Genomic DNA, 11,945 nt, shown 5'->3' on the forward strand with positions numbered 1-11,945 from the left:
CAGGGATGACTGCAAAGCATTCCTCCAACGGTTTCATGCTTAGGATTGATGCAAAGGGCAAGGGTTTCGTGGGTGAAGGGTTTCGAGCGAAAGGGGAAGGGGGTTTTCATGGCCAACTTCGAGAGGAGACAAATATTATGTATTTGGTGAGAAATGAATTTGAGAGTGGGAATACCCTATTTTTGACCCTAATTCGTTGAAAACATTAGGCTTAATACCTCTATTAGTCCTCATATTTGTATGCAAATCTCAGTTTGGTCCTCAAGTTTTGAATTGTCTCAATTAAGTCATAATTTTTGTAAAAATGCACATATTTTACCCTAACCGTTAAGTTGTCTCAAACGACGTTAATTGATGCTGAGATGATTATTTTATTTTAGGCTTAATCCCTCTCTTAGTCCTTATGTTTGTGTGAAAATCTTAGTTCAGTCCTCAAGTTTTGAATTATCTCAATTTGGCCATAATTTTTGAATTGTCAACAACGACGACATTTTTTAGTTTGAGAGGAAGAAAAGGTGTCAGTCGGGGGTTTGAGGGTGGAGGAATGAGTGAGATGTGATCAGTGATTGGAAGGAAAAAGAAAGACCATAGCCACATGGATTTAATTACTTTAAAACATAAAAAAAAAATTACAGTTGAGTTCAAAGTTAACGCCATCTCAATACACTTAACGGTTGGGGTAAAATGTTGTAAAATGTTTGCATTTCATAAGGACTTGAGGAAAAAGTGTGATAAGTGATTGGAAGGAAAAAGAAAGACCATAGCCACGTGAATTTAATGATTTTAAAACATAAAAAAAAATTACAACTTAATTCAAAGTTATTGTCATCTCAATACACTTAACGGTGGGGTAAAATGTTGTAAAATGTTTGCATTTCATAAGGACTTGAGGAAAAACTTGAGGACCGAACTGAGATTTTCACACAAACATAAGGATCAAGGGATGAATTAAGCCTAAAATAAAAAATTCATCTCAGCATCAATTAACGCCGTTTGAGACAACTTAACGGTTACGGTAAAATGTGTGCATTTTTACAAAAATTATGACCCAATTGAGATAGTTCAAAACTTGATGACCAAACTGAGATTGACATACAAATATGAGGACGAATGGAAGTATTAAGCCAAAACATTATCGATGGCTCACAAGCCTTCGGTAATTTATGTCAACAGGTCAATACCGACAGCTCAAAGGCAGTTCGTAAGATACCGTCGATAAATTTGTCTTTTTTCCTATAATGTTACTATATTTTGAGCTTATTTGTAATGAACGTAAATTATTTAATAATTAAAATTTACATAGAAAATAATATTTTAAAGACTATAAATAAAAATATATTTGACAAATAAATAAATAAATATATATATATATATATATATATATATATTTAAACAATTTCGTTTTTTAGGTAATCACAATTACATAATCATGTGTATAAATATATTTAGGTTAACACTATTATTCTAAAATTTTGCGTGAGATGGGGGTGAAAAAAAAAAACTTAACAAGTATCCTTTTCTATATGAAATGGAAGCTCTCTTAATATTGTGTTTGAATTATTTATAATTATCTTTTTTAAAATAATTCATTTAGACAGCATAATTAAAATGTTTTATATTTTTTATTTAGATAAAATAATTGAATTTCGTTTTTTTAAAAATATATTTTAAAATTTACAAAAATATTAGGTTAATCTAAATATTTAAATAATATTTAATAACTTACTTTTTTATAAAATTATTATTTATTTTAATTATAAAATAAATGTAAACAATTTTATAATTTTATTATAAATAATTAATTTAGTTAAAAAGTATTAAATAAAAAATAATTAAATTTAAAAAAACGGTTACCAACAAAATAATATTAGTAAAATAATTATTTTAATTTATAAAACTGTTATTTAAAAGTTAAAAGTGGAAAAAAAATGTATATAAAGAGAGAATAGTTAATTGTAGAATTTATATTTTAGTTTTGAGTGAATTTTAAATTTTATTATTTTTTATTTAAAATATCTTCTTAATATTTTTATATTTTAATTTTATTTTACTTTTTCAAACAACTGATTTTAAAGAGCAATTCGTGCGCAGATGAAGTTCCAAAAATTATGTTTTTTCTATTGTTTTTTTGAAAGAAACCATTAGAAATATTAAAAAAAACATTAATTCTTATATTGTAGATGATATAGCGTTTGATTCTTGATAATTTTGATGTATTATTTTAAAAAATAGTATAACATCCATATTTTATATATATTTATATATGGATTCTATAATTGCTCATCTATTAAAACAAATGATATCTAATTATAACCAACATAATTGCTTAACATTAGCTAATAAAATATTTTACATCTCTTAACAATTAGGAAGGTTTAAACATACTTTTTGGAAGCATGGTCGTTTAAATATAAAAAAGAAAGACTTAAGGAAATAATAAATTAGTATGTTATCAGCAAATTTAAGTTGTGTTAGTGGTAGTTGATAGTATGCATGTTGTGTACAGTATGAAGGACTAGAATTCAAAGCCTGCAAAATAATGTAAGTTAAATGGTTATTAATGCATATAAATTTAAAATGATGCAGGATTTTGGGTTTTGTAAATTGTAGAGTGATATAGTTACTTGTTAATTTTGTTAACATAAAGACATAATAAATGTTTCAACAAACTAAATGAGAAATAAACAATACTCAACTCCGAAAGATAGATGCATTAAATTATTCTGGAAGTCATTGTATTTCAGAGATTACATAGTCCTAAAACTAGTCTATTTAAGAAAAACTTTTGTTAATATAATAGCTAGTTGTCATCTCTTACAAAAACTTTAAAGATTAGTTTCAATATTTGCAATGACTATCAAAACCAAAAAATAAGACCAGGATTCTGAATAAATTCTCAGATACTATTATAAGTTTTGTTATTTCTTATTTCATATTTCGAAACTTGTAAATGGGTTTCTTTTATTGGTATGAACAGAATCTCGATAAGAAAGTTAATTTCGAAGAGTTTTATTTTGCATTAGGTTATGGGTTTATGGGAGTAGGGGAAGTTTAAGTTTTTGTGTGTTGGAAAGGATTGAACGAAAATTGTATGAGTTGGTGAGCTTTAGATTTTTTTTTTTTTAAACGAGAAAGGGAGGTGAAGTAATTTAAAGAGAAATATAAGAGGTTGTGATACTTAGTTACATTTTTGGGTGTAATAGAAGAAGGGGTATTGGTATGTTTATTTGTAATATGGGTGAAGGGAAATTTAAAGAATTTGGAATTTAAACAATATTTTCTTAATAATTTTTTGATAATAGACTGTAAATTAATTCTTACATTTAAAACAGACCAATCACACACTGTAACATAATATAACATAAGTTGTTATAAAAACTTGTAAAAAAATTGCTAAAAAAATATTTTCCAAATTTAAAAAGAACGAGATGTGTTTGCATGCATAGTGTACGTATTGTGAGCAAAAAGAGGAAGAGAAATTGAGAATTCTCATTGATTCCAAGACATGCATGGTAATGGTAAGTGGCAGAGTAGATTTTTATTCTTCCTTTTTGCCTGAATTGTGTGTGATGGTAGGTTTGGCTTGAATTGTGTGTGAAGAAGCTGGTAGTTGAGGTAGTGGGACCCTTCTTTATTTAATTAGATTGAATTAAAAACTGTTTTTTTTTTCTACACTTTATAATGTTATCATTATCATAATTGTTTTTACTTATAGAAATAACTTTATAACCATTAATAAACTGTGCAGATATTTTTTTTTGTATATAAGTTAATTCATAAACAAAATCGAATATAGCTTATTATATTTTTTTTTTCAAACTAACACTTATAAAGAATTATTTTCAATTAATTCTAAATGTATGATTAAAAAAATAAGATGATTTTGACAGTTATTATAGCTTGAGTATTTTTTTAAGGATATTTTGGAGTTATTAAGTCACGCAGCAGTATGTAGCATTATATGTAACAAATGACATAACTACATTTACATCGTAAATTATAAAAAAAAAATGAAATTATTAAAAAGCAGAAAATATAACAAAACTGAAAATAAATTCAGGGAAAAAATATATGAAAAAAAAATTTGTTGAAAATATTACTGTTTTACCATACAGTTTTACAACTGTTTTTTTATTACACACTTTTTCATAATTTTATCATTATCTTGTTTTTACTTATAAAAATAACTTTATAATAATTAATAAACTGCGTATATATTCATTTTTTATTTTAATCTTAATTATATTTTAAAATTTTAAACCTTTAAATCTTAAAACTATTATATAAACCATAAAAAAGAAAAAGTAAAATAAACTATCCATTCACTTAAAATTACATCACGAATTATTATTTCTTAATATAGGTACTTTTTTCTTTCTTTCTCTTTAATATAAATATAAAATTTATATTACTTCTCTTATATTTCTTTCATTCAAATTATAAATTATATATTAAATATACAAATTAAACTAACAAAAAGTGTCAGACATCATTAAAGTAAAAACAGTATAATAAAAAAATTCTCCACAAAGTTTCAATATTATGTACCAGCATAAACACATGCCTATTTATACATTTATTATTTTAATATTAAAAGTTTAATAAATAAATAAAATTATTATAAACAAGTATTATTATTTAATAAAAAAACATTATTTTTTCAAAACATTTTCTTTAAAGTTCTCTTTTTTCTAGGTTCCAAAGATCAAATATTGATAGTGTGATCTTTGTAACAAACTCTTCACTTTTGTCCGATCAGTTTCATCAATAAAGTAAGTTATTTTTTTAACCTTATTCTCGGTCAGTTTGTTCTTTCTCTACATGTGACCCTGTTTGGGTCGCATGTAATGTTTGAGTCTTTACAAGAGTCTCTATTGATAAGTGATCCTAGTGATGTGTCTTGATCATATTTGTGGTCTTCATAAGGACAAATAGGATTTCCTATGCATCTGAAGGTGCTTAAGGGTTCTTGAACAATTTGGTCTTTTCAGGTAACGAAAACTAATTGCACTATTTTTAACTGATAGATATTTTGTAATTGTTAATTGTATACTTGTACGATGTTTTATTCATGTAATTGAGTTGTTTGGTGAAATGTGATATATGGAGTTGAATTAGGGTTTCAATTTGGCCTTAGTAATTTATATTATAAAATTGAGTATGTTGTTTCATTGATTCTGCAAATGAGATGAATTGAGTCATTGAGTAATGTACATTATGATAATTGGAATGTTTTAGCGTATGTGATTGTTGTTTAACTTAATTTTAGGATTGAAATAACATACATATGCAAAATTATGTTTTTCAAACTCGTAGGGTGAAGTTGAAGTAAAAGAGCTCTAACTTGGTGGTCCTTGGATGGAAATATATATATTGGGCAAAACAAAGTCAAAGAGCTCATTGACTTGATAGTCACTAGTGCAACCAAAGTCAGAAAACTACTCACTTGGTGGTCGTTAGGCAAGCAAAATTAATGTTAATGAGCTTATTGGCTTGATAGTGGTTAAACGAGATATATCTCACTATAAACAACTTTAAAAGAATTTAAATCTATGAATTCTAGTGATAATATCGTTAGACGAGTTATCTGGTCAATAAACGAGTTTTTAGGCATGATAAATATTCTCAATATATAAGATTAATAAAGTTTAATCTTATTTTATTATATTTTTTTATGTTTAATGTATGATTTTTTAAATGTTAAAATAATAGTTAATTTATAATGTTGATTTGAAAATGATTATACTAATAAATTACAATATAATATAATATAATATAATATAATATAATATAATATAATATAATATATATATATATATATAATATTATATAAAACATTTATTAGTGTAATTTAATAATTAACTAATCAGTTGACTTGTAAGGTCAATCCCAACTAAGTATAATAATACTAATCTATCAAATAAATACTTTGTTTTTTTAATTAAAAGTTTATCATAATCTATGGTTTATTTTACGATAAATTAAAATTATTATTTTTCGTTTTCTATGAAAACTTTTAAAGAAAACAAAGCAATGAGATAATTTTATAATTTTTCCTTTAAAAATATTTTTCTTTTTAATCAAATAAAAAATTATCTGAATGTGTGAAGTTTCCTCTTATTTTTTTCTTTCTTTTTTGTCATATAACTTATAATGTAATTAAGAATTAAAAACATAGCTCGGTTGTAGTTCGACTTCACGTGTTCTTTTGTTTTTTTTATTGTCTTTCTTTTATTATTAGTTGGATTCTATTTTTGAATTCGAGATGAAATATATTTATTCAATATTATATTATCTAAAAACTATTTTACTTCATTATTAAAAAAATCTCAACTAAAGTTCAAATAATACTGAAAAATTATTAACATTAAAAACAATAATGTATGCGATTTTTTTATTGTATTCGTAAGCACAAGCGAGAATATACGTAATTCCATATGTCATCAAGGTACCGAAGACCCAATCTATGGAAAAGAATTTCAAGCATCTTCTAAATAGTTTTCGTTTACTTAAATATTTTTAATTTACACTTTCAATATTCATAAAAAGGTATTCATCGCAATAATATTATTGTTTCGCTAGTTTCATATCCAATAGAAATTAAGGTCATTGATAGTTTAAATATATTATATTTTTTTAATTATTTGAAATGTATTTTAAGAATAAAATTGTTGAAATGAAAATTCCTTAATCCTTAAGACCCTGACAATTTAAATACTATTTTTTTTTCAATTTTTTGAGATATCTTATGTTTTTATATAACCAATAAGTCCACCTCTTGCATAAGAGTCAATGCATACAATCATTATTATCGTGTTTATTAGATTGCTAGATAATATAATTCTTTTTTTCAAACTTGAATAAATTAAATTAATTTTTTACGGCATTTATTTCAATTAAATAATGTGACTAAAATAATTAAACAATATTTTAATATTAATTGTAGTATAATTGTTATTTACTTTAATTCATTATTCTATTAATAGAGTAATTTTTTTAAATATTATGAGTACACTGTTTTTAATATCTATAATCAATTGACTCAATCCAATAAATAATATATTAAATTATATCAGCTCCCCCATTATACATCCTAATATACAATAAATTAATTGAACATGTATCTTAACATAATTTATTGCTATTAATAAAATGGAATTTAAATATAACTTAAGGATTTACATCCATTACTATATTTTGAGCTTATTTGTATTGGACGTAAATTAATTAATAATTAAAGTTTGCATAGAAAATAATTTTTTAGAGACTATAAATAAAAATATATTTTACAAATGTATATATTAATGAAAAAAATACATAGATTAAAAATAAAAAAGTGAACTTTCGTTAGAAAAGCAAATAAATAATTAGAGAGATTTAACAACAACAAAAATATAAAATAACAAGAAAATAATAAAAACATAATGCATTATTTAATTATAATCTTTGTTTGTCCAAATACCTCACGGTTTGACTTGGACTTTTATGTAAGTTGTTTTCAAGCTCCTCGTCAACAATGCATAAAAATAAATTAAAAGTACATTCTTTTTCTATTGTTTCGTAAAAAATACTTTAAAAAAATAGAAAACTTTACAAAGATACAAAAAATGGTAGAGGATGAGGGAGCATCTCGTTGTGTGCTGGGATTTCACAAATGGAAGTTACGATTGATGTTATGGTTTTTGTCGTGGTTGATGGCATGATGAAGATGAGTTAAATCTACTAGAGGTGTGAACCCGCGAGGAGGTTTCGTAATAGTCTTCGTGGTGGCACAATGTTGGACAAAGATGAAGATGGCGAGGGCACGACAAGGAGCTTAAACGGTGTTGACGTTGGCGGATTTCACGATTCCAAAGGCTGGCGTGGTTTAGGGTTCTCTTACATTCGTGATTTCTTGTTTAGTGATGATTCTCCGTGCAACGCTATTCAATATGTTGTTGGGCAACCCTTGAAATTTTCATAATCTCTCTCTTACGATTTTTTGTGATAAAAATGTACGTCCAATTTGGGAAAGTTGATAAGAGTGATGATTACATTCATGAACTCGAAAGAGAAATCGAAAGAGGCGGAGAGGTGTTTGGATCCTTAGTTATGGCATGCGTGTGCAAGTGACATGGTGTAGATGCTAGTAGTCAACAACAAGGTCTATAGAGTTGAAATCCCTAACCTGAGCAGTACAAAATCCCTAATTTGTTTTTCTAACCACAATGACCAATTAAATAAAGCCATGTCAAAAACTAATACATCATCATAATTTAAATTTGAATTCCACGTAATTAAAACATTCACATCAGCATGTTTATTGTGCAACACAATGAAATTGGAGAGAAAGTCTCTTTAAAACAACAATCCCTTCCTTTTGACTTTAGCCTTTCACTACAAGACAAACCTTATACATCTTCACATTACCTTTAAAATTCCTATTGGTCTTAAATATTCACTTAGTAAATGGATTTCACACTAGTAATTGAACAAGTTTTGAAACCTTATTGTCTTACATAGATTTATAACTCAATCCTTATGAACCAAAATAAATTTCACATACAAGACGTAACCAATTAAACAAAAAGCCCTAAATTTCAAAATTAAAATTTCTTATAAAACTAGGAAAAACCATATTATGGTTCATGCAACTGGAAAAAAAACAACTAATCATAAAACTAACATGTTTTGATACCAATGGTTAGATTGTAAAACTAAAAACAAATCAGATACTAATGAGTAATAAACTCTTTCATCGATAAATTGTTCGTACTTACATATTGGGACCATGTCCATTTTATATAACTTCTATTAGTTACTTTTTTAAGTTTCAAGATTTATAATTTGGTTCCTTAACAAATTAAAATATTATTTATAGTTTTTACACCATAAATATTCATGATATATATATATATATATATATATATATATATATATATAGTTTAATCATAATTTAATTAATTATATCACTTGAATAAATTAGCTAGTTAATATATGACACCTAAATTGTTTGTTTCGATACAAATAGACGTGTTAAAGAATTTCGTATCATGTTACAAATCAATAATATATAAATAACACATTCCAAGCTGATAGTGCATGAATCACATAAAAATTATAATTTTTTAAAATTGAATTGGAATTAAAATTTAAGGACTTATAGGTCTCTTAAAACGGTTGTGAAGAAGATTCAAAAAAATGAATGGGAAACCAAACTTTACATAGGCATTTTGGATGATTGTCTCTAAATAAAGAAATAATGAAAAAGAAAATCACCTGTGAGTTAAGTTGGTTGAAACAGCTAAGCATTCTCATATTAAGAAGGGAAGTGTGAGTGATTCCAAAGCAAATGTTAATAAATATATACAATAAAGGAAGCCGATTGATGAAGACGATGATGATTCAGCTGAAGCTTTATGAGCAGAAGACTGTGATAGGGTTAGGTGGTGGTGAGTGCGTAGAAAGAATAACATAACATTTAAATGGTAGGAAAATTTAACTGTTAAACAATGTATTTTTGTCTCTGAGGAGGCAACATGAATTAATATAAATTAGTTTTGGAAGTGTGTGGTGGGGTTGAGAAATGCTATATGCACTGCATTTATGGGTAAAAATAAGTCTATCATGCAGAGGATGCAATAATGCAGGTACCATAATCTACCTCTCTGCATTAGTCTTCCTTGGGTGTAAATGCCCAATAATGAAGTAACAAAATAAATAAATAAATATATATATATATATATATATATATATATATATATATATATATATATATATATATATATATATATATATATATATATGGGTTGAAGGAGGGGTGACGTGATGTCATGATCATCCTACAAATTTGAAACCTCACTAAAAAACCTAAAAACAATCAAATTATGATTTATTACTTCTTTCATCACAATTTTTATTTAAAAGTAACAAGTAATCCTCACTTGTGTTTTTATTTTAATTAATTTTAATTTATGTATTTACAATAATCATATAACTCGTGTTGTTATACGGGAGTAGATGATGTTGCAAGTAAAACAAGAGACATTTAGTGTGAGGATGCATTGAGAAATAGTTTTTGAAACTTTTAAATATGTATTTTAAATTATAAATCTTGTGGTTTGTAATTTTAAATTATTTTTAAGATTGGGTTTGTAATCCAATAATTACTATTGAGAACTCTTACGTTTTTATTATGTAATAATAATAATAAATGTTATGGTTTTAAATCTAAACGTATAATTTTTAAAAAAATTCTGTAACTTTACATTTTTTTGTGTTTTGTGAAAGAAGAAAGAGAAGGACGATGGGTTGGAATGAGAAAGTAAGGAAGATAAGAAATGGGTGGTTGAAAATGAAGGAGAGAAGGTTGGACGAATAAGTGAGAAAACGAGGTCTGTTTTGGGGTTGAGAGAGGAGGAGGGAATATGGGGTAGTCTTACAAAGTCGTGGAAATAGTGTGCTTTATGTATTAAAAGGAGGGAAAGAAGATGAATTTTTGACATATGAGAAAGATTAATGTAGGAGGTTATTTTAAGGGAAAAATGATATTTTAACATTATTTTTTGTATGATTGGACGATTTCAAATTAAAAAAATTGAGGCAGGGATATATTTGGAAGAGAAAAACCAAAGTTTGTTTTTTTAATTTGAAATCGTCCAACCATATTTTGCCACGTGTGCAGTGTCAAAATAATGTTAAAATATCATTTTCCTGGATTGTGCGTGGGATGTTTACTTTATTTGTTATTTACGTAAGGGAGATAGTAAGAGTATGAATGTTTCATCCTACATCTTCAATCGTTTCATTCTGTGTTTCCAACTTTTTTTTTAAAATTTCATAATTGTTCTCCACAGTTCAAAATAACTTACACCCCATTTTTTTTGTATTACATCATTTCAAAATTCGATGAAGGATTATTTTCTTCACCATATTTCCAAATTCCAAGAAGATAAATGCATTAAATCATTCTAGAAGTCATAGTATGTCAAAGATTACATATTCCATTATTCCATTTGTATAACCTCCTTAAACATCAGCATTCCACAACATTAGCATTAAAATATAATCTAACTACCGAATCTATTTAAGAAACCACAAAATCTTTAAATATAGCATATTTAAACCTAATATTTTTAAGAAAGCATGAAAAACTTTTATTAATATAATAACTAGCTCCCATAGGTTTAAGAATACTTTCAATATTTGCGATAGCTATCATAACAAAAACGCTAACACTGCTCATGATTGGGATTCTAACGGCATGTTCAGGAATACAACCATGAAGCCAAATCGTGAATGCACACCACAAGATACCACATTGTTGATACTATGATTACTATTGTAAATCTTTTTATTCTATCTCCCATCTTTCAAAAACTTGTAAATGAGACTTTCATCTATCGGTATAAATAGAGCCCCGATAAAAAAATTAACCGAAGCTCGTTTAATTAGAGAGTCAATAGCAATATTTGTCATAAATGTAAAAAGGAAAAATGTATATGTTGCAAGGAAAATCCTATAAGATATCTGTCTTAAATAAACATGAAGAGGAAGTTGTGTATCTATTACAGGTGCTTCTCTTTGCACTTCAAGTGCTTCTATTGGAACTTCAGGTCCTCTTCTTTGAATTTCATGTGATGGAACATTAATGTGGATATCTTCTCCATGTTGTTGTCCAAACCCCTTCTCTTCTCCAGATTCTCCTTGAGCTCTTTCTTGAGCTCGTTCAAATACGAGATGTATTGCTTGCTTGTTCTCCAGATTCTACTTCAAGTCCTCCTTTTTGAAGTTCATGTGGTAGAACTTTAATTAGATATCTGTTTTGGTATTAGAGCCCGAGACCGAACCAACTTTCCGACCCTGTCCCGTTCGCTCGACCCGGTCGTCTTTCAGATGCCTTTGCGAATCACCCGGGAGGCCCTGCAATAAGAACACTCCGACGCCCAAGTCAGTGGATCAGTTAA

The sequence above is a fragment of the Vigna radiata genome, chromosome 2, assembly GCF_000741045.1.
Source record: "Vigna radiata var. radiata cultivar VC1973A chromosome 2, Vradiata_ver6, whole genome shotgun sequence".
NCBI classification, from domain to species: domain Eukaryota; kingdom Viridiplantae; phylum Streptophyta; class Magnoliopsida; order Fabales; family Fabaceae; genus Vigna; species Vigna radiata.